Here is a 24747-nt window from a genome sequence, read left to right as displayed (position 1 = left end):
ATGGGTAATTTTTCCATTACACCAACAATCACCTCACCTGTTATCACCTTACCCTTTAAATTTTACCTTCCACAATGGAATAGGTTTAGCATCTCCATGAACCCCGCTTATTATGTTCCTGCAATAGTCCCTCTGAACAATGGATGTCACAATCCCACGTTGTTAAGGATTGACTAGTTCCTGTGTCTCTTAAAATTTTAACATGTTTACCTACTCCACCCAGTATACATAGAAAGACTTTTCCTTCTCACACAAAATATCTAAACATTTCTGCAACCTGCTCCACTGAGTTCTCTTGGGTAAATTACCTATCACTGATTCTCCCAGTTTTACCTGTGTACAAACCATTGGTTTTTCCTGTGCCTGAACCTCAAATCCACAGTACTTTTACTTCCAGAACTTTTCTGCACCCTATAATTCCAACAGATTATCTGAAATTTCCAGCACATAGATTTAATATGTCCAACTTTATTACAATGAAACACCTCAATTTCTACCCTCAGTATCTTCCTTTTTATTCTGAGAAAAAACTTCCTGTGAATTTCCACCTACTCCTTCTTTTCCTGACTACCCACCTTCCTTTCACCTTCCCACTTTCTATCTTCTTCTGATTTAAAAGGGTGACAAAAAATGTTTAGCTCTATGAACTAATTCATACCCATCAGCTATCTCTGCTGCTTTTCTTAGCACAAGCAGGATGAGGTTTCCAAATCAAATAAAAATAAACCAAAAACATTAATTTTTCATTTATAACATGTCCCTGCTCATGTGACAGAGTCACATGAGGGGACATGTTTTGTTACATTTTTATTTATTTTAATTTTTTTATGTCTCTTCATCTCCCTGAGGCAGCTCTGTTCCTCAGGGAGATTATGCAATTCTCAATCACACGCATGTGCGAAGCTTGTGCTCAGCTGGCTCGAACTCCTCCCCACCCATACAGGGCAGCACTCAGCACTGCCACTCGTGTTTCACACTGGGCGGGCCTTAATTGGCCTGCCAACATGAAATCACGGTGTGGTGCCAATCGCGGGCAGCAGTCAGCCTCCCGACCGCCCCCGCCAAGGGCAAAAATTCTGACCTAAGAGCTGCATATGTTGTTTCTACCTTTAATGCCCGTATCCACCAGTCGAAATTACTTTGTTTTATTCTTTCTAACTCAATATAACTTTTCCCAGGCTGTTTTCTCATATTCCTAAATTTCTGCTGGTATGCCTCAGGAATCAACTCATATGCACTCAAAATAGCCTTTTTCCCCACATCATAATTCACCGACATTTCTTCTGACAGTGAAGCATAAACTTCATGTGCTTTACCTACCAAACTGGATTGTAACAACAACATCCAGCTTTCCTATGACTGTTGCATTTGTTTAGCTATCTTCTCAAATGAAATAAAGACCCAGGAAAAGAAACATGATACCCTGAACAATCAAATTCAAAGTGAGTCTTCTTAACTTCGTATTTTATAGACAGCAGCTTGAGGCTTAGATGCTGAAGGTTTTTCAAACTTGTTAGATCTTAGAATGCCTACCCTTACACCCAGCCTTCACTCCTGTATACATATTTTCCCCTTTGAATGCAAATTCCCATTGTTTCACTATGTCTTTGGGCTTTACCTTTCAGATAATAAAAATCCCTCATAATACTACGTTTTATCAGTAATATTTGGTAAAAATCAACACACTGTTTCTGAACTTCACCTGGCTAGGTAACACAATTCACTCCCTCTTTTGAAAACAATCTAGTCTGGTTTATTTAAAAATGCAAATGTTCTCTTGACACCTATGTTTACCTACTTAAATTTCAAACCTAGCTCATATTCTACCATATCAAAGCCTTCAGATCAGCTGCCATTAATCCAATTAAATCACACACACACACCACTATTTTACAATAAATTCTAATAACATTATGAGAATTATTATATCTTCCTGACAACTGCTCTCTGGGGAAAATAATTCCACAGACCAATGGCCCCCTGAGAGAAAAAAATTCTCCTCATCTCCACCTTAATTGTTTTTTTATTTCTATTTTGTGACTGTCAACCTGTTGCTTCCTCCCCTTAGCAATTACCTTAGCCTTGGCAACTGTCTGAGGCTAACTCAGACTATTCGCAATCTCTTTGTCACATTTGTCGCCAAAATGAGCTGCTGACCTCAAATTCGCCCTATCACGAAGACCACCTTTTCCCCACCTTCATTAAATTGCCTGGCTTCGCTCCAGCCTCAGCTCAGCTGCTGTGGGAACTCTCAATCACACCCTTGTTACCTTTGGACTCAACTATCCAAACATATTCCTGGCTGGTCTTCAATATTCTACCCCTTGCCCCTCCATGTCTCTGTAATCTCTTCCACACCAAGATCTTTTTAAGACATCTGCTCATACCTAATTCTGGCCTCTTGAGAATCCCTGATTTTAATTGCTCCACCATTGGCGGATGTGCCTTCAGTTGCCTAGGCCCCAAGCTCTGGAATTGCCTCCCTGAACTTCTCTGCCTCTCTACCTCACTTTCTTCCTTGAAGACACTCCATAAAACCTACCTCTTTGATCAAGCTTTTGGTCATTTGCCAATTATCTCTTTCTGTGGTTCGGTGTCATGTTTTGTTTTATAAAGGCCCATAGTTTCAATGGGGTGGCAATCAGAGTTGATTGATTCCCAAGTTCCCGAGGCCTTCAGTTGAGGGCAGCTGAGTTGGAGGTAAGGAAGACATGTCCTCTTTTTGAAGGAACTAGCTGCTGTAAAGCAGATAAGGTTAATTGTCTAGCCACTTTGAGAAGTCAGAGGTCAGGTAGTATTCGAAGGTAAGTGGGCAAGATTGGTGTGGGGGGCAGGGTGGCTGGTAGGGTGGGCTGGGTGGGTGGTCGGAAGGTCAGTGGAGGGGAGTCAGGTGATTGGGGGGGTTTTGGTTGGTGGGTGGGGTCGTGGGGCCGGGAGTCATTTGGGGGAGGTCGGGTGATCAGGGGGCGAGGTGGTCAATGGGGGGAAGTCTGGTGATCAGGGGGTTGGGTAGTCAGTGGGTTTCATCAGGTAGTCAAGGGGCTGGTCAGCAGAGTGTGGTCAGTGGGAGGTTGGTCAGTTGAAGTATGAGGTGGTTGGGGTGGTCATTGGGGGTTGTGGTTAGTCGGGGTGGTTCAGAGGATAGGCAGTGGGAGGGGCAGTCTGGGGACCCCATTGGGGGGCAGGAGTGTCAGTGGGCAGTCAGGGTTCCTGTATGGAATTGGGTAGAGTGGGGTATGTCCCATGCGGGATCGGGATAGTCAGGGAGTCCCTTTGGGGGTCGAGGGGCCCTGTAGGGGGGTTGGGGTGTACTTAGGGGGTGGGATGTTTTTGAGGCAGTGGGAGGCATTTGGCTGGGATTCCTTGCGGGGTCGGGGGTGGGGGGAGTCCTGTGGGGAGTCAGGGGGTTTTAGCACTATAGTTATCCAGAAGTTAGAAGTGATTTTAATTCTTCTAACTTTTTCTGGGTACCTATTTTGGTCAGGCAGTTGGAACCATCCAAAGTTTGTGATTTATATCATACTTTTGGGTGGTTCCCAGTGCAGGGCAATTGTCTAACAGAAGTTTGAACTTCCCGGGCAATTGCCATGCAATCCTTACCTGGGGACCTCTGGGGGAGGGGGTTGTTCCCTTGAGCACTTTTGAGGTACACTCCTAGTTATCACACCCCGAGGTTCGGAATTTACTGGCCAATTTTTCTGTGAAGAGCCTTGGGTCATTTTATTACATAAATGTAAACTCTTGTTATAGGTTTTTGAGCAATTTTCATTTAGCAGAGTTGCTTGCTAGGTCATGTTAGAGGGCATTTGAGAGTCAGCTTCATTGCTACAGGCCTGGAGTCACATATAGTCCAGACTGTGTATGGAGGGCAGATTTCCTTCCCTAAAGGACATTATTGAGCCAGATTTTTTTTTCTCTGACAATCAGTACTTTTGCAGTCATCATTGTTGAACCTAGCTTTTCATACCAGGTTTTATGAACTGGATTTAAATTTTCCTGGCCAATTTGGGATTTGAACTCCTGCCTCATGATTAATAATCCAGGCCTCTCGATTACTGGTCCAGCAGCATAAATGCTTAAATGTCCAGCTTAAATGCTATTGTTTGGCTTTTTAATGTATTTTTACACAACTATTTATGTGGAAATATGAAATTATGGTAGACACCATAATTACTTGTTTAATGCACATAATTTATTGAGTTCAACGAAATGTGCTGGATTTTCAGTTTGGAGCCGGGAACCTGAAGTTCCAGGTCCTGACGCTGCATGTCATGTTCCATACACGCCAACTGGAATTTTTAAAGGGCCAGGCCAATCAATGGCAAAAAGTGGGGTCACCATCCAATTAACGATGGCGGGCCGACTCCCGAGGTTGGTGGGCCAATGTAGATCCTCCAGCACTGATACAGTGGTCCTGGCTGAGAATACATCCTTGGAAACAAAAGTCAGCATTCTTCATGTTTAAAAATGCCACAGCTGCTTGGCCATGTTCATGGAGAAGAAACCCCACCAAGAGATGACCAGCAAATGCAGCTGTGGACCGGTGGCCATGACTGATGTGGGTGCGGGTATCCATCACAAGATTAATCATGCCCCCCTCTCTCGTTCCAATTCCCGACATGAGCCCACCATAATTCACCGGTCATAGTCCAGGTTGATGTCGCTTACCTGTATTGCGAACTGGAAATCCCAGTCTGTGCAGGAGCAGGGCCTTATTATACCCTTTAATTGGCCCTAATTGCTAACTGCTGTTTGCCTCTCCAAAAATGGCCCGGGATTAGAATTGTGACGCCAAACCAGCGCAAAGGCTGGTGCTGCAAAATTGTCAGTCTGCTTGGCTCCAATTGTGACCTCGACCTGATTTAAAATACAGCCTATCATTGTAAAAACATTTTACTGGTTTTTCACTGCTTTACTACTTTTCCCCTAAATTATACTTTCTTAACTTGTAATATATCTCTTATTGTCAAAGTAAAACCTGCTCACTTTTCTTAGATGTGTTTACTGTGGGTTCAGTAAACCCAGTTTATATGTAGATTATTCCATTCAACATGGAGGCATCTACACCAGTGTTTCCATTTATCTTCCCTCTTCCTCAACTGAAAATGGCCCTCCACTGTGGTTGAAAGGGCCCTTGAGCAACTATTCCATTTCCTGCCATTTGGTTCTCACTCCTTCCAGAACTGTGATACGTTACCCCTTGTCCTCATCTTCCACTCCACCCATCTACACATTCAACATATCATGTCCACCATTTCTGCCATCTCTAGCATGATGCCACCACCAAAAACATCCTCCCCTCCCCTTTCAGCATGCTGAAGAGACCGTTGCCTTCGCAACACCCTGGTTCGCTCCTCAATCACCCTCAACATCCTCTTTTCTTCAAACGGCATCTTCTGTGGAAGCAGAACTCCTGCTGTTTTACCTCCTGGCTCATTTGTGATTTATTTTTATATTCTCATACCTGTACATCATAAAAACATTTGGAAACTGCAATACATCTAAAATTAGCTATGTTTAACCTTTAATCTGAGACTATGTTTATATTTTTTCCATCCAATGCATAAAAATTTTTACTGCTTTGTTAGATCCATGTCTGAAACAGTGAATCAGCATATAAAATCAAAGCAATTTGTAAATCATATTCCCATTGTGTATAGAAATTGCAAAACATTAAATATTACCGATCTATATATTATAATATTATTAATTAGCCCAAGAAGATCAGAGTTATCAGAGACTATACATACAAAGTGCTTTCCATATCTGTGTTATCTGCTAGACATCGCTTTTGCAATGATAAGCACCATTTCCTCCAACATTATAAGACTAGTTAATAGGACAAGACTACAGATTGTGATGCTGACTCAATGGATTGCTGGGTTATAAAAACTGAGCAGCATGTAAATCACGTATAGCATCAAGTTCTCCAAGGCAGGGATCAATTTTGTCTGTTAAGTAGATCAAAGCAGCAGGTCTGAGGGCACAAATACCGAAAGACTAGAATCCTGATGTGTAACTGTGCACAGGTTCAAAATGTACCAGTGATTTTAAAACCGACTCAATTCAACCATTTTGTTGTGTAATATTGTGTATTATTCATGAGCTAGGAGGAAATTACTGCACTCAAACAAGCTCCTGTATTTTTCTGATTTATGTGTATTCTATTTAAAATTATTCTGATGTGCAATTTTGCCTTCACGTTCTGCCCCTATCACAAATGCTTGATGAATCAGTGCACAAATGGACTTTGTGAAGTGACCAGGGACTGGATCAGAAAGGTGTGATCTATCATCAATGCTCAGTTATATGGCTCATTAGGATTGCCAGTGAGGACACTACAATTTTCCCTGGTTTCTTTGGGTCAGAGGTAAAATTAGTTCAGGGCTCCTACGCCTCATTGCTATCTGGTGACTGCTGCTAAATGTGAGTGAGTATGGTTGCTGGGGAGGATGTCGGCCAATCATCAGTGACCATGGTCTTTCATCCATTTCATTATCAGACTCATCAATATTTTACTTTATCTATGGGTTTTCAATTACATTTTCGATTCAAAGAGCAAGAATTGTAAGGGTAGTTTCCTTTTCTCTACAAAGCACTCTTCAATCTCGGTCATAAAAGCTGTAAAACTACCTCCCTTTTTTGTCGTAAAAATGATTGAGCTATCTCTTTCTTATTAGGAAATTTAAGCAAAGTTTCAGGGAGACCCACCATTTAGATGAGTTAGTTCCTGACTATGAATGAGAATAAAGCAGAATATTGGAGCGAGCAAACAAGGCAAGAGAAAGGAATATGAATACAAGGGATTAGTAACGGAGATGTGTTGAGAGTAGAGGAACCTTGGATTGCATGTCTATAGATCATGGAAGATAGCAGGACAGGTAGATGAGTTGGTTGAGAAGATTCAGGTTACTTTTGGACAAGGCATAAACTATTAAAGCCAGGTATTGTATAAAACTTCAATTAGGCCAAAGGTAGACAAATCTTTGTTTGTTCTGATCATCATTTTACAAGAGGGATACCTTCACACTAGAGAGGGTACAGATTAGAGTTGCAAGGATATTGCCGGGACTGGAGGAGAGATTGGATAGACGTGGGATTGTTTTCTTTGGAACAGAGAAGGCTGAGAGGGGATTTAATTGGCATGTATTAAATTTTGTGTCAGCTATGACTGAGTTGGTCGCACCTTTGCCTCTCTTTTTGATTCTATTGTTTCAGGGGATGTGGGTACCACTGGCAGGGCCAGCATTTGTTGCCCACCCCTAATTGCCCTTGAATGAGTGGCCTCCTACTAGGCCATTTCAGAGGGTAGTTAAAAGTCAACCACATTTCTGTAGGTCTGGAGTCACATATACATCAGACCAGGTAAAGATGGCAGATTTCCTTCCCTTGGGGGCATTAGTGAACCAAATGGGATAGTTTCATGGTCACCATTACTGAGACTAGCTTTCAATTCCAGATTTTATTAATTGAATATAAATTCCACCAGCTGCCAAGGTGGGATTCAAACAAGTGTCCTCAGAGCATTAGACTGGGCCTTGGGACTACTAGTCCAGTGACATTACCACTACACCACTGGCTCGCAGTGAGTTCCACGTGTGTGAGTTTAAATTCCACTCCAGGGGCAGGATTCTCTCATCCCGCTCATGGCAGGTTTCGTAGCTGGCGGGAACGGAGAATCCAGGGGAAGGCAAAAAGTCCCAAATCTGCTGTCATAAAAATAGATTGTAATTCTACCAATGGTGTGTTCATGGCAGATCGTTTATCGCACCAACTAGCGGCGCAAACACCATTTGCATTCAGTAATGACATTATTTGCAAAGGTGCAGTATGTACTCAGGGTAGGGGGCTTCAATGTCCATCACCAAGAGTGGCTCGGTAGCACCACTACTGACGGAGCTGATCAAGTCCAAAAGGGCATGGCTATTGGACTGAGTCTGCGGAAGGTGGTGAGGGAACTAACAAAAGGGAAAAACATACTTAACCCCATCCTCACTAAACTGCCTGCCGCAGATGCATCTGTCCTTGACAGCATCGGTAGGAGTGACCACTGCACAGTCATTGTGGAGACGAAGTCCCGCCTTCACATTGAGGATATCCTCCATCGTGTTGTGTGGCACTACCACCAGGATAAATGGGATAGATTTTAAACAGATCTAGCAACTCAAACTGTGCAACCATAAGGTGCTGTGGGCCATCAGCAGCAGCAGAATTGTACTCAAATACAATCTATAACCGGACTGAATATTGAGTTCAACAATTTTAGATCTTGAACTCCCTCCTCCATCCCCATCCCCTTTCCGTTTCTTCCCCCTCCTTTTTGTTTTTTTCCAATAATTTATATAGATTTTTCTTTTCCCACCTATTTCCATTATTTTTAAATTTATTCCACCCATCATTTATTTCACCCCACCCCCACTAGAGCTACCTTGCTTGTCCTGCTCTCCACTCTTAATTAGCACATTCTTTTAGATAATATCACCACCTTCAACACCTCTTTGTTCTTTTGTCTGTGACATCTTTTGGTTATCTCCTCCTATCACTGCTTGCTTGTCCCGACAACCGCGCCCCCTCCACCCCTTACTTCTCTTCCAACCCCCACCACCCCCCCCCCCCCCCTCCCCCCCTTAAACCAGCTTATATTTCACCCCTTTCCTATTTTACTTAGTTCTGTTGAAGGGTCATGAGGACTCGAAACGTCAACTTTGCTCTTCTCCGCTGATGCTGCCAGACCTGCTGAGTTTTTCCAGGTATTTCTGTTTATGTTTTGGATTTCCAGCATCCGCAGTTTTTTGTTTTTACAATCTATAACCGCATGGCCCGGCATATCCCCCACTCTACCATTACCATCAAGCCAGGGGATCAACCCTGGTTCAATGAAGAGTGCAGGAGGGCAATGCCAGGAGCAGCATCAGGCATACCTAAGAATGAGGTGTCAACCTGGTGAAGCTACTTGCGTGCCAAACAGCATAAGCAGCAAGTGATAGACAGAGCTAAGCGACCCCACAACCAACTGATCAGACCTAAGTTCTGCAATCCTGCCACATCCAATCGCGAGTGGTTATGGACAATTAAACAACTCACTGGAGGAGGAGGCTCCACAAATATCCCCATACTCAATGATGGAGGAGCCCAGCACATCAGTGCAAAAGATATGGCTGAAGAATGCTAAATGCTTTAGTGAGAAGTGCTGAGTGAATGATCCATCACAGCCTCCTCTGGAGGTCCTCAGCATCACAGATGCCAGTTCTCAGCCAATTTGATTCACTCCACATGATATCAAGAAATGGCTGAAGGCTCTGGATACTGCAAAGACTATGGGCCCTGACAACATTCCAGCAATAGTACTGAAGACTTGTGCTCCAGAACCTGACGCGCCCCTAGCCAAGCTGTCCCAGTACAGCTACAACGCTGGTATCTACCCGGCTACGTGGGAAATGGATGTATGTCCTGTACACAAAAAGCAGGACAAATCCAACCTGGCCAATTACCGCCCCATCAGTCCATTCTCAATATCAGTAAAGCAATGGAAGGGGTCATCGACAGTGCTATTAAGCGGCACTTGCTTAGCAATAGCCTGTTCACTAACACCCACTGATGCCCAGTTTGGGTTCCGTCAGGGCCAGTCAGCCCCTGACCTCATTACAGCCTTGGTTCAAACATGGGCAAAAGAGCTGAACTCCTGAGGCGAGGTAAGCGTGACTGCCCTTGACATCAAGGCCGCATTTGACTGAGAGTGGCATCATATTTGATTGAATTCTTTGAGGAAGTGACAAGAAGGGTTGATGAAGGTAGTGCAGTGGATGTTGTGTACATGGATTTTAGCAAGGCATTTGACAAGGTCCCACATGGCAGATTGGTCAGGAAAGTAAGAGCCCATGGGATTTAGGGTAATGTGGCAAACTGGATAAAAGGTTGGCTTTGTAACAGGAAACAAAGGATAATGGTCGATGGATGCCCTTGCAAATGGAAAGTTGTCTCAAGTGGTGTTCCACAGGGCTCGGTGTTGGAACCCTTGCTGTTTGTATTATATATTGATTTGGACGTGAATGTGGGGGGCACAATTGGGAAATTTGCAGATGACACAAAGATTGGCTGAGTAGTGGATAGTGTAGAGGATAGCCATAATCGCCAAAACGATGTAGATGGGTTGGTGGAGTGGGCGGTAAAGCAGCAGATGGATTTTAACATAGAGAAGTGTGAGGTCATACATTTAGGGAGATCAAACAGTTTCAGGGATTACAAAATAAATGGGAATATACTAAGAGGGGTAGATGAAGTGAGAGATCTTGGCATACAAGTACACAGGTCCCTGAAGGCAACAGTTCAAGTAGACAAGGTTGTAAAGAAGGCAAGTGGAATGCTCTCTTTCATTGCAGAGGTATGGAATATAAAAGTAAGGATATAATGTTGGAATTGTATAAAACACTGGTGAGGCCAGAACTGGAGTATTGTGTGCAGTTCTGATCACCACATTACAGGGAGGACGAAATAGCTCTGGAGAGAGTGCAGAGGAGGTTTACAAGAATGTTGCCAGGGTTAGAAAAGTGTAGCTACGAGGAGAGATTGGATAGGTTGGGGTTATTTTCCTTCGAACAAAATAGGCTGAGAGATGACTTGATTGAGGTGTACAAAATTATGAGGGGAATAGATAGAGTGGACAGGATAAAATTATTTCCCTTGATGGAGAATTCTAGAACCAGGGGACATAGATTCAAGATAAGTGGCAGAAGGTGTAGGGGGCCCATGAGGAAGAACTTTTTTAGGCAGAGGGTACTCCAGCCTGCTTTCAGGCTCCTGCTGTATGGCAGTGGTACCCTCCTCAAGCTGGTAGCTGCAGCAATGCAGGAGTGACATCCTGGACCAAGGTCCCCATGACAACTGCCATCCTGCTAATGTTGACTTCAGTGCATTGCAATGCCGGCGCTATTACCTCAGCCTGAAGGTGGATGGGCTCTTCCATCGTGCCTTGCAATCTGAGGAGTGTAGCAGACATCCCTTCCTGATGTTCCCGACCTTACCTTTGCAGCTCCAGCAACTGTTACATTACTGAGACCAGAGGCTTGTCATCTGACTCAGACTCAGCAAATCTCTGGCCTCCAGCAGTCCTCTGAGTGCTGGACAGCTGGGAAGTCCATGCCGCCACCTACGATGTGCTCACCAGATTGTGATCATGAGGCTACTCTAAAGCTAGCTTCCACTGAGGTGTGTGTCTCTGCGCTGGTGAAGGGTGTGGGTGAGCGCTGTGACAGAACTTCAAGGAGGGTGCCTTCAGATTCCTCTTCAGAGGTTTATTCGGGGCTTGATTGCAAGCCCTGGGTCATGGTCTCTGTCAGCTGTTTAGCAGATGTGCCTTGAAAACAAGGAGAGATAATTAGTGCATGGCAGTGACCATGAAACAGGACATATCACTCATGGCATTGTTGACTGATGGATGTTGCACTACTGAATCCTCACTTGGTAGGGCAGCACCGACCTCACCGTCAGTGCAGGGATGACCCAGTTCCTTACCGGCCAGCTGGATGGCTCTGTTTTCAAAGTTCATGAGGAACCTGATTTCAGGGATTCCTTCACCGGTCTGCGACCTCTCCCTCTTGTGTGCCAGCTTGCCCTGCATTAATAGAGATGGGGAGAGTGTAATCAGGATGCCTGCCAGGCCAGATGATTAGTATGCTTGGCATGTGTGGGTGCTGAGTGGTCCCATGGATGGGATGAGGACAATGACGGTGTGTGTGAGAGAGTGAATGGTGATGTCCCTTGAACTGGCAGTGAGCGAGGGCCCTGTGGATGTGCGATGGGTTTGTGAGTGTGTGAACTGAGAGTGATAAGAAGAGTGACTTACCCTGGTGGAACTAAGCAGATCATTCATCCTCTTGCAGCACTGGGTGGCTGCCATCTTTTGCAAGGCACTGGTGCTTACCATCATTGCCATCGGCTCCCAACATGGATTAGTGAGATTGCTGCCCATCCTGTGGCCAGAGCTGGGGTAAAGGACATCACGGCCTCCACTACATCCAAAAGGCGCTTGAGGGACGTCATTGGACCTGGGAGCTGCAGTATTTTTGCCTTTCAAGGCCATGTCGTCTTTGTAGCAGGTGTGGGCTGGAAGCGCTGAGAGGTGTGTGCGCGGCTGCACTTTAAATATGGCGCCCGGTGTGATGAAACGGCGAGATGCAGGTGTGGCGGATGAATGAGAGCCCGCCCGCCACAGAAATGGCGTGTTTCCCAGAATGCACAATTAATGCAGCATGTCATTGTGGCCAGCAGGTAAAACGTCGTTTTACCCAGCCGCTACCGCATTTAGTGCAAACCTGGGACGATTCTGCCCATAGTCTCATTTCTGGAGAATTCCTCCCAAGCACTTGAGCACAAAATGCAAGACTGATGCTCCAGCGCTTGTGGATTTTTGCATCACTATTGGAGGTGCTGTCTTTCAAATAAGACGTTAAACTGAGGCCTCATCTACCTGCTCAGGTAGATGTAAAAGATCTTGTGGCAGTATTTCAAAGAATGGCTGAGGAGTTGCCCCTAGTGTCCTGGCCAATATTTATTCCTCAATTAACACCACAAAACAGATTATCTAGTCTTTATCGCTTTGCTGTTTGTGGGAGGTTGCTGTGTGCCAAATTGGCTGCCATGTTTCCTGCATTCCAACAGTGATTATACTTCAAAAGTGGGGTAGAGGCAAAAGCCCTCACAGTATTTACAAATTACTTGGATATGCACTTCAAGTGTCATAATTTACAAGGCAATAGACCCAGAAAGTGGGAAGTGGGATTAGGCATGGTAGCTCTTTTTCCATCTGCACAGGCATGATGGACATAATGGCCTCCCTCTATGCCATAAATTTCAATGATTTTATAAATTGGATGATCTCTTTAACTAGTGCTGGTTGGTGGAGCCCCTTGTGCTGCTGTGCATGTTTAAGAGAGGGCATTATATTGACCAGTGAAGCTGAAAATGGCAGGTTGAACAACAACACTTTGTGTAAGCTAGCATGTCACAATCTTCTCCTGTCTGAACCAAATCAACTTCCCAATACAAGAAAGATTAAAATCAATTTATATTGTTGTGTTATGCTTTGCGTTCAATTCTTGGCCGAGGGTGTTAACAACAATCACGATTTGAATTTCTATCACACCTTTAACATAGCATGACGTCCCAAGGCATTTCATAGGGGGTTTAAATCAGATGATATTTGATACAGAGCCACGCAGGAGGGTATTAGGAGATTGGCAAAAATTTATGAATGGTTAATTATCAGGCTGTATCCATTATTCAGTGGGAGAAAGGAGGTTCATTATGGGAGATAATGAAGGTTTACTCTCAATATTCTATACTTAAGAATTTTGTTTTGATTTTGAAATGTTCTAAATACCATATCATACATTTCAATCATTAACAAAATAATAGTTCAAAATTAATATGTTTTCCTCCAGCTGAGGCTCAATGTTAATTTTAATAGATGTCAATCTGTGACTTCTGGTAACAGCATCTAATACAGCTAGATTGGAGGTAAAGCTATACAAACACATTAGGGAGAAAGGAATAGAATTGTATAAGACCATGGAAAGAGGCATTGTGGCCAGTCATGTTTGTGCTGCCTCTTTGAGCTCCATGTCCACTTGGTACCACGTCCTCTGCTCTTTCCACATGGCCCTGCGGGTTTTTTTCCCCATTAAGGATTTACCCAGTTTTATTTTGGAAGTTGTTGTGGAACCTGCTTCTATCACCCTTTTGGAGAGTGTACCTAGTTTGAAACATCTCTATTTTATATCTACAAAAATAAATCTCCATCACAATTGTTTTAATCTGAAGACTTTTGGCACATGGGTGTAATGCCCCAGCTAACACCCTCACCAAGGTGGCATTTGGCATGGACTGTGTCCGACATGGGCAGATGTCATTTCTCTTCGAAACCAGCACTGTAGCACTGAAACTGTTGGCGCTATGGAGGCAAATTTTGCAGCCTTTGTGTTGTACATATTGAAAGCAATTATAATATTCTCTCTTTTGCTATTCAGTATCAAATACCAGAGACTTGGAAATGAAGATGCTTACGTACCTATTTTGGACTGTTTATATAGCTTCTTCTTCAGTTTTCTGCCTGAAGGCAGTTCTGACACACAGCGCTGTGATCTTCACCAAAGTTAGGGCAAGGAGGTTCCAATTCGACCCCAGCCAGAATGGGGATCAAAGCCCTGCTGTTGGCACCAATCTGAGCCACATGGGCCATCCAGCCAACTGGCGCATCCACCCCATGTCACCCCCACTCCCCAAGGAGCCTGAGTTGTTGTGCCAACAGAAACTTTTACACGCATGTTGTAGTCCAATGAGGTTAATGGTAATGGTAGAGGCTCAATTTTATTTCCATCAAATGGCTGACCAGAAATCTCTCTCACTCTTATGCCTGCCATTGCCTTATGTTGGAAGGATTTGTAGATTGATACTCAACCTGTTTGGCTATGTTGTGAATTCACCTTCCTTGGCCATAAAGTCCTGGAGTTGAAATTGAACCCAGAGCTTTTGGCTCAGAGATAGAGATGCTACCCATTGCACCACAAGACCTGCTCTTACATAGTTAGTGTTGTAAGATGTTGTGGTGTCTACATGCCTTTGTAATGTAAAGTTGTTCGGTAGAGCAAGGGTTAACGTGGGACTGGAGAATAATATTGCCCATGGTATGATGTATAGAGTCACATTGTAATAGGCTCTCGGAAAGCAGACTAGAGAGAACACCCTGGAACCAGGCTACATGGAGACAACAGCACAATGCATGACCATACCTTGGATCTGTAAAGAGTTAAATGTTTACATTAAAGGGTTCATGTTTAAGTATACAAGTCTCAGGATCTCATCATTGAGACATCCAAAGAACCCATATTGCAACATGGTTGGCAGCAGCAGTTGCTTCTAAAATATATCGTATCAGAGTTAGTACAATAATCTGACATGGTGATCTGCAGTGATATGAAAGCAGGCAGCTAAATGATGAACCCAGGAGAATATCCCAAGGTATGAAGCACTAAAAGCAGCTGAACCCAAACTAGAGAGGTGTGCATCTATGAAGAAAAATTGAAGAAACAGTTGAAGAAGCTTTGCTACAGACTTAGAAGTTGAGGAATCTGCCAGAGTGAGTGGAAGTTTATTGCATGACCCCTGAGTGACACAGAGTAAAAGGGGAAAAAAAAAACCTGGTCAGATCACAGAGATGGCTGAGCAAAAAATACAAAAAATTCAAGAGCCTGAGTGACAAATTTCATGAGATGGCGAACAAAATTACAAAAATGTAGCTATACTTACATATTAGAATATGTGGCAGTCCCAAGGGCTCAGCAGATGGAAGCAGTGGTAGCCATGCTGCACAGAAGTTAAAAACAAAACAAGTTAAATAAGAAAGGCTAGCAGAGTCAAGGGAGAAAACTGCAGGCCACAGTAGAAATCAAAGGTAAAAAGCCTGCAGAGTTTAGGAAAAGGGGAACCTATTCCGTCATGCCCCTGGCTCCCTGCATAGAAAAGTGCTTCAGAGTTGACATCCCGTAACTTGAGAAAAAAAATATACGCATCTGCCGAACCTCTCAAAGTGTGGGACATTCCAGATAAAAAGACCTGCAGAGGCACAAAAAAGGCAAAAAAAAGAATTATCCAAAATTTTGAATTTATTAAATGCTTAAAAAAGAAACAGGCTCAAAATCACAGGAGAGGCAGCCAAAACTAGATAAGTGTAGGAAAACCACAGAGCTAGAGCTGACAGCTGCATATAGACTGATTGAAAAAAAATGGTTACTGCACTGACAGCTCTTAAAGGGGAACAAAATTTAAAGCTGTAACTACAAGAAAAGAAAGCAGCCATGGACAGAAAATTGGGTGAGACCCCAGGGAGAAGGCAACTCCACCAAGGGCAACCCCAGAGAGAAGGCAACAAAAGGCCACAGAGAGAATACAATAAAATACCCCAGAGAGGGGCAACAAAAGACCCTTTAATGAAAGCAACAAAAGGCCCCAGAGAAAGGGTGGCAGAAAACCCCAGACAGAGATAGAGCCAAAAGACCCCAGAGAGAGGGAAACAGAAGGCAGTGCAGAGTGAGCAGATGGCTATGAATGAAGGAAGGCTACTTGAGGTAACTCAAAAGAAGCAAACATACAAAAAGAAAATGAAGCTGTTCTACAGGGAAATGGTTTCATCAGAGCTGAACTGGAAGATTTGAAGTGCAAGATTCAAGCTGAGTATATACTTCTGAAAATGTACAATAAACTGAAGCCTTCAATGCACCAAACTGTTCAAGATCTGAATAAACAAATTTCAGAGATGGCACAAAGATGTCAGGAGGAAAAATGACCCTCAATTCCACAGTTGGCAAATAAAAGCAGGAGTTGGAAAAACTCAACTAGATGTACAGCCAGGCAAAACAGCAGGCAGAAAAGTCATGCAAAGAAGTTGCAACCCTGAAAGACTCCTTGGAGAATCAATATGTAGCCATGGAAAGACATGAGAAGCCACAGAGGAGGTTGAATATTAATTTCAGAAAAAGCTGTGTTGGAATTATCCGTAGCACAGAAGCAATGCACTGAAGCCCAGAGAGAAGAGATTAACAAGAAAATAAACAGTTGAAAGAACAGTTGATTGCCCTTCAAGATCAAATACAAAAGGAATGCGTAACCATTCAGCAACATGAAGACTATCTTAAACAGCGGAATGGAAGCACAGCAGAAGAAACTCAGAGAGACTCTATTGAATTGCAGGAAAGTTCAAGATGAAGCAAGCAAGATTTGCAAAGAAAAGGAAAACCAGTTGAAAGACCTTTACATGTTACAAGAATCCTTTAGGTCAAAGTTTATTCCTCTGGAAAATTACAAAGAGAAGAAAAATAAATTTCACATCACTCTGAACAAACTGAAGAAACAGTTGGCTGAGAAGACTCAGCAATGTTCAATATTCCAGGTAGAAGCTGAAAGCTCTGAGAGAAAGAAACTGTAGAGCTGAAGAAACAGTTGAATGGAAAAGAGGTGGCATTGAAAGGAAAAGCTGCAGGAATTTCTAAACTGCGAGCAGTTAATGAAGCCATGAGTAGCACAATTACAGAACTTAAACAGGTTAAGACTTTTCAGGAGAGAGACCCCGGCCAACAGTGAAGCCAAAATGAAGCACAAAGACAAAGTTCTGCTGCAGACAGAGAAAGAAACGACAGAAACAAAATCACAACATGTAAACCTGACACTGAAGTGCAAGGAACTAGAAGAAGAAAGAGCACTGGATGTCTTAGACGTACTGAAAACTATTGAGCTGAATGACATGATTCATAAGCTTGAAAAGCGGATTGAAAATAAAACAGCAAACAAATGCATGGCTGAAATTGTGAAACAAGTGGAAATGAAGATTCCATTTGTGAAACGTCAAGGTCCAGCAAGAAGATGGCGAACACTGTGGAGAAATAAAATTAGAATACAATCTAGGAGTGGAGTGCACATTCTCCTTGGAAGGGACAGGACAAACCACCAGTGTCCAAAAAAAGCAGACGAGTTGTTAATAAAGTTAATAAAAAGAAACAGAATTTAAAGAAGTTCAAACAGTGAACCAAATGAAGATAGCCAAGCACCAGAAACACAGAGTACTACTACCATTCCTCCAGACAAGACAGACTGAGATGTGGAAGAACTGTCAAGCCTCAAGACAGTCCGAATTTATAAAGTCAGAGACTTGAGATGGGGGAGCAGGGATAGCAAGTAAAGATTGTATTACAAATAGTTATACTCCACAGGAAGGCAAAATTTCCTTTGGAGAAGAAAGGGGAATGCTATATGATGTGGTCCTTGCGTGCCATTGTAATGTAAAGGTGCTCGGTAGAGCAAGGGTTAAGTGGTACTGGACAATAGCGCCACCCATGGTATTATGTATAGAGTCACATGGTAATAGACTAAGTCTATTCTAAGTCTGGAGTGAACACTCTTGAAGCAGCCTGCATGGAGGCAACAGCTCCATACATGACCATACATTGGACCTATAAATAGCTAAAGGTTAACAGTAAAGGGTACATCTTTAATTGTACAAGTCTCAAGATCTCATCATTGAAACAGCTAAAGAACCCATCTCCAGAATTTTGACGTCGGCGTGCAGGGGCCGGCCTGACACACCAATGCGTAAAATGACATGCAGTGATGCTGGGTGTGCGTCCCGATGTCAGCGCGTGTCATTTAGATATTACTTTCAGCAGGCTCACGCCGGAGGCGGCTGAGGGCCCCGCCGAACTGTCAACAGCCAATTAAGGCCATTAAAAAACCATTAAAGTAGTTATTGATGCTGCCCATCCAACCTTAAGGTTGGCAGGCAGGCAAAGAGCCCAAGCGGCCTTTGTGTTTTTCAGGCAACCTCATCCACGGGCGGGATGAGGTTTCCTGAAGGTTTAATAAAATCAATAAATAAATTCTGCTAAATTGACAGACATGTCCCAGCTCATGTGACACTGTCACATGAAGGGGCATGCGTAAATAATTTTTATCTTTCTTTTATTAAAAAAATTTAATATGTACTTAATCTCCCTGAGATGTGCATGCGCGAAAAAGCGCAGGCTACGACTCCCTCTCTCCCCCCCTGCCCGCACAGGTAACATTGAGCGCTACTAGCCATGCATCAAGCTAGGTTGGCCTTAATTGGCCCATCTACGTAAAATTGGGGCATGGAGCTGATCGCGGGTGACGATCGGCTCCGCACCTGCCCTTACCCGCGCCCACTCCCGACCGGCCAGCCCGACATGCAGAAAATTCTCCCCCATATTACAACAGCTAGAATTATGTAAAATAGTAGTCACCAGGTGCTTTCGGATTACTTCTGGAGGTGATAGGAGGACAACCATTGTAAGCTTGGACTTCCGAACATTTGTAAACATGGTAGGTTACTGCTTTGAGTGTAAATAGTGGTCTTAATGTATGTTTTGTATCTTTCTTTTTTTAATTTATTTGTTCATGGGATGTGGTTGGCACTGGCTAGGACAGCATTTATTGCCCGACCCTAATTTCTCTTGAGAAGGGGGTGGTGAGCTGCCTCTTGAACCACTGGAACAGCCACAGTGCTATTAGGGAGGGAGTTCCTGGATTTTGACCCAGCGACAGCACAAGAACAGGGATGAAGTTCCAAGTCAGGATGGTGTGTGGCTTGGAGAGGAGCTTCCAGGTGGTGGTGTCCTCATGCATCTGCTGCCCTTGTCCTTCTAGATGGTCGAGGTCATGGGTTTGGAAGGTGCTATTGAAAGCTTTGCTGAGTTGCTACAGTGCATCTTGCTGCCACCATGTGCCGGCAATGGACGGAATGAATGTTGAGGGTGGTGGACAGAGTGCCAATCAGTGAGATGGGGACATTTGGGAAGCCTCCTCCTATCGTTAGTTGTTTAATTGTCTACCACAATTCACATCTGAATTTTTTGATAAAATGCCAAAATTTCATTTATTTCACCAATCATCAGGTCTTGGGACATTAATAGCTTTAATATAATATCGTGAAAACTTAAAAGCTGTCACTTCTTGGCTGCTAAAGAGATTGTCTCACATTGTGACAAAAGAATTGAACTATAAAATCACAGGAAGCTTGTGATACCAAAACGAAAATGCTGAAGACAAGCATATGCTCCATGTAGTATTTCAGTCAAACATGATGATTATTAATGACTTGAATGAGTAATTATGACAAAAAATTAAAACAAATGAGCTTTGAAAGCAAGCCTGAGGTTGCAGAATATCAAACAAAACAATACAAAACATACTTTGCAATTCCACTTCAATTCCTACATTTCTTATTTATAACTTTGACTACTCTTTTTTTTTGGAATTAACATAAATATTCTTTCACATTTTTAACTGAGAAAATCTATAAAAGAGAAGATTAGAGAACACAGAGATTATCATTGAGGATAAAAGTGGAGAAAAACTTAATGAGTTCATACAGTATTGCTTTATTGGCTGATGGATTAACTCATTTAACAAAAATAAGTAACAGTCAAGCTAAGAAAAGCGAGAGATGCAAATTTCAGCAACATAAGAGTGAATATTATGCTATCCAAATTGCAAAACAGATGAACAGAACATAAATAAAGAGAAAATATTCTTTGGGAAATGTATGTCTGAACTACATAAAAAGCCTCGACAATGAGAAATTTTCACATAAATTAGCTTTGAATTTGCACAGGAATTAAATTGTTATACAGGATTTTTTAATTCTTTCATGGGACATGGCTAGAGCAGCATTTTTATTGCCCATCCCTATTGCTCTTGAAAAGGTGATGGTGAACTGCTGCAGTCCATTTGGTGTAGGTACACCCAAAGTGTTATTAGGGAGGGAGTTCCAGGATTTTGACCCAGTGACAGAGAAGGAACCTTCACCTTCCCGTTGTCTCCAGCTCTGACACCACAAAATATACTCCGTCAGGAAGAGAATATCTAATTGACATGGGCAATATTATCAGCTAGAAGCCACATATATTCACATACAGGGCCCTTTCCTTTGCAGACAGAAGGAGCATGTCCAAGCAATGCACCTTTTTCAACTGAGCAAAAGTTTGGGGATAGATATTCCCTGGTTCTTTCTCCATGGTAATGCCTTGACCAATCAGAGTTGGCCTACCTGGATTGAATTTTGAACAACAGCTTGACAGCTCATTGTTTCCTGCTGCATTTCCAATGACAATGCCAAAACAAATCAAAGTCCACTTGCCAACCAATCAGCATTCGCTTCTCATGAAGCCTAAATTGTTGTTTCCTTTACTGTTGGTATTTTCTTGCGAACTGTCCTGATAAGTGCAAGATGAGCAAGCTTTGATAGCATGTCTCTTTTTTCAGCAATAATATGTAATACCTCAAAGATAAACCTGGATTCAGAATAAAAATTAAGGTTAAATGATTTCTATTAAAATATTAGCTGTACGTTTAAATGAAATAATCACAGTCATAAGTCATAGAGTTATCAGCACAGAAACAGGTTCTTCGGCCCATCATGGCCATGCCGGCCATCAAGCACCTATCTATTCTAATCCTATTTTCCAGCACTTGGCCCGTAGCCCTGTATGCTATGGCATTTCAAGTGCTCATCTAAATACTTCTTAAGTGTTGTGAGGGTTCCTACCTCTACCACCCCCTCAGGCAGGGCGTTCCAGATTCCAACCACCCTCTGAGTGAAAAAAAAATCCTCAAATCTCCTCTAAACCTCCTGCCCCTTACCTTAAATCTATGCCCCCTGATTATTAACACTTCTGCTAAGGCAAAAGTTTCTTCCTATCTACCCTATCTATGCCCCTCATGATTTTGTATACCTCTATCAGGCCCTCCTAAGCCTTCTCTGCTCTAAGGAAAAAACCTTAGCCTATCCAGAACAAAAATAAAAATACCTGGAAAAACTCAGCAGGTCTGGCAGCATCTGCAGCGAGGAACACAGTTAATGTTTCGAGTCCGTATGACTCTTCAACAGAACTAAGTAAAAATAGAAAAGAGGTGAATTTCACCTCTTTTCTATTTTTACTTAATTCTGTTGAAGAGTCATACAGACTCGAAACATTAACTGTGTTCCTCGCTGCAGATGCTGCCAGGCCTGCTGAGTTTTTCCAGGTATTTTTACTTTTGTTTTGGATTTCCAGCATCCGCAGTTTTTTGCTTTTATCCTGGCCTATCCAGTCTCTCTTCATAGCTGAAACACTCCAGCCCAGGCAACATCCTGGTGAATCTCCTCTGCACCCTCTCCAGTGCAATCACATCCTTCCTATAGTGTGGCGACCAGAACTGTAAATACTACTCCAGCTGTGGCCTAACTAACGTTTTATGCAGCTTCAACATAACCTCCCTGCTCTTATATTCTATGCCTCGGCTAATAAAGGCAAATATTCCATATGCCTTCTTAACCGCCTTATCCACCTGTGCTGCTGCCTTCAGGGATCTATGGGCATGCCCCTCTGACCCTCTATACTTCCTAGGGTCCTACAATTCATTGTGTATTCCTTTGCCATGTTAGTTCTCCCAAAATGCATCAACTCACACTTCTCAGGACTAAATTCCATTTGCCACTGCCCATCTTACCAGCTCATCTATATTGTCCTGTGATCTAAGGCTTTCCTCCACACCATTTACAACACCACCAATTTTTGTGTCATCTGTGAACTTTCTGATCTTGCCTCCTATATTCACACCTAAATCAAACAGCAAGGGTCCCAGCACGGATCCCTGCAGTACACCACTCGTCACAGGCTTCCAAATGTAAAATGCTCTATGATTTTTCTTGACTTTTATTCAAATATTATCATTTTTAAACTGTTGGGAGGGTCTATACTTTCTGCAACAGGATAAAATGTTTACAGAAAATGCAATAATTTGCTGCACAATGGCTGGCAGAAAGATATCTATGAGTAAAGGTTTCGAAAAGAATGATAAAAGAGGAGAGGGAGAAGAACTGTATTGTTGGATTTCATGATCTTGGTTCAGCTCTGTCTAAACCAAACTAAACTAACATATCAAGGATAGTTTGCTCATCAAATATTAAAGATTACCAATGTTTATTCTAGTATCTGTCTGAAATAATAGAGTGCAGCTCGGAGGAGCTGCAGAAGAGGCGGAGATCTCACAGCTGCTTTCTGAGAACACAGGGGGATTAAAATCTTCATGATAGGAAGTAGGAACTGAGTGTGCAATGGCTGTAGAATCAGGAATTCACAAACTAGGCAGCTCCACACACTCATTACGTGTGCTGCATGAAATCTCATACCTAATTTCCTATCCCTGATATTTGCTGTCCCACAGAATTCAGATCCTAAAATTCCTACCAAATTAAGTCATTAAGATGCAGCACTTGATTCCATGTAAAGTGGATCTTAGAGCTCGCAAGATTACTCGGAAAGGGAACATAAAATAACAAGATCATTTCTTTCAACCATCATCGGGGCCTGAAAATTCAATTGGTGAGCCCAAAAATTAGCTTGCAAGGGGCAACCAAGTGCTGTGCATGCCTATTCATGTGGTCCAATGCAGCACCTTAAATTCATGCTGGAATCTCATTGGCACGTTTCAGGTGTGTGCACCTGTTATGGTGGGGGTTCAATTTTGCTACTTTGTGGCTGCCAGCACCTCTGAAAGGGGAGGTGCACTCTGGTTTCAGAAAGCAGAACTATTGTCCAGGTTTAACTAGATGGCTGGGAGACATTCTGTGATGCTGCATTGGAGGCTATGGTTGAGGTGGTGGACAGGAAGATCGAGGTCCTATTTCCCACAGGGAAACACATTTGCTGCCAGTTCAAATAGAATAGAACCATGGGGCTGGATTATATGCCCTCCTGCCAGCGGGTTTGAATGCGGGGTGCATGTAAAATCCAGCAGGCGTCGTTTCCACCACCTACCTGCCTGCCCTTGCCCACTGCAGGGCATGGGAGAGCCAATGGGCAGCCTGATCACCCTTGTGCCTTTTGAGGCTCTTAATTGGCTATTTAATGGTCACTTAAGGGCCACACTTGACACCTTGCCCCCCTCCGCCCCCCCCCCCCCCCCACCCATGGTCACCCCTCTCATTTAACTCTCCCCCATGGCCTCTTGAATCTGACCCCCAACCCCTCCCATACCCTCATCTTCCTTGCTGGAGCCTGCCAGAGGTATCTCCACATTTTCAGCTTCTTAGACAAAAGGAACGGAGAAGAAATAACATTTAGTGTGATGGAAGACCAAGGCAAATTAAGTGGTTAGTAAAAACAGCGCAGTTTGTCATACGCTGGTGACAGCCCACTGTTGAAAGTTCTGCGCAGTTTTCTCCTGCAAAAGAGAAGGGAGTATGTCAGTGAAAAATGTGATTATGTTCAAAGAAGATAGCTTAGAAAAGTTGGTATGCTGTGTGTAAGATGTGAGGTATGGGAAGTGAGTTTTGCAGGTGGTGAGTGTGTGAGTAGGAGGAGAAAGAGTGACGGTTGTGAGTCTGGAGATGCGGGTGTCTTCAGTAGAAAGCAAGAGAGCAGCATTGTTACCTTGGGAACTCTGGTAAGGTCATTGAACTTTTACCTGTGATACAGCCATGCCCTAGGAGCTAAGCTCCTTCCATTGACCCCCTCTTTAACTGGAACAGACACAATGGACAGAATGGCCTCCTTCTATGCTGTAGCCATTCAATGATTCTATGGGCTAGATTTAATGGGGTGCCAATGTCCCTGTCTCCCGGTTCAGAACTCAGAACTGAGTTCTCTGCAGCTAAGCTGGCACTAGTGTTGATCTGCCCCCTGCCATGGCTCCTGCACACTTGTGCCCAATGAACACCACTTGAAGACCTGCCCTCAAACCTAGTCTCTAAAGTAAATGTGGTGCCATTCTCTGGCTTCTTCAGATGCTGCATTCAAGGACCCAGTACACCAAAGAAGGTTGATGGGCATATATTGGGAATTGCTTGCTGCACTAAGCAGCCTGCCAGCATGCGCGGGTGAAATGCCCAGAGCATAGGCCGGTCTAGTTCAAATGTGTGTCAAAACTTCTGAGAGAGCATGGGAACCATTCTGTCCAACATGGACCAAACCATTAGCTCCATGAATATGACAGTAGACCACCATGATGAAGTCAGTATATTACTTAGAGCTTGTCAAAATTGTCCACTGTGGCCATCTGAAGTGTCCTCAGTGGAAGATCAGCAACCTTGCACCCACCAAGCTATAGACACTAGAAGGACACTTTATAGGAGCAATAGGATAGGTAAACAAGCAGAGAAGAAAAGCACTAATAGTTTGCATGGAGTGATTCATAATTCCT

The sequence above is a fragment of the Cetorhinus maximus genome, chromosome 1 (assembly GCF_964194155.1).
Source record: "Cetorhinus maximus chromosome 1, sCetMax3.hap1.1, whole genome shotgun sequence".
Taxonomy (NCBI): Eukaryota; Metazoa; Chordata; class Chondrichthyes; order Lamniformes; family Cetorhinidae; genus Cetorhinus; species Cetorhinus maximus.
Note: the sequence above shows the minus strand (reverse complement) of the source record.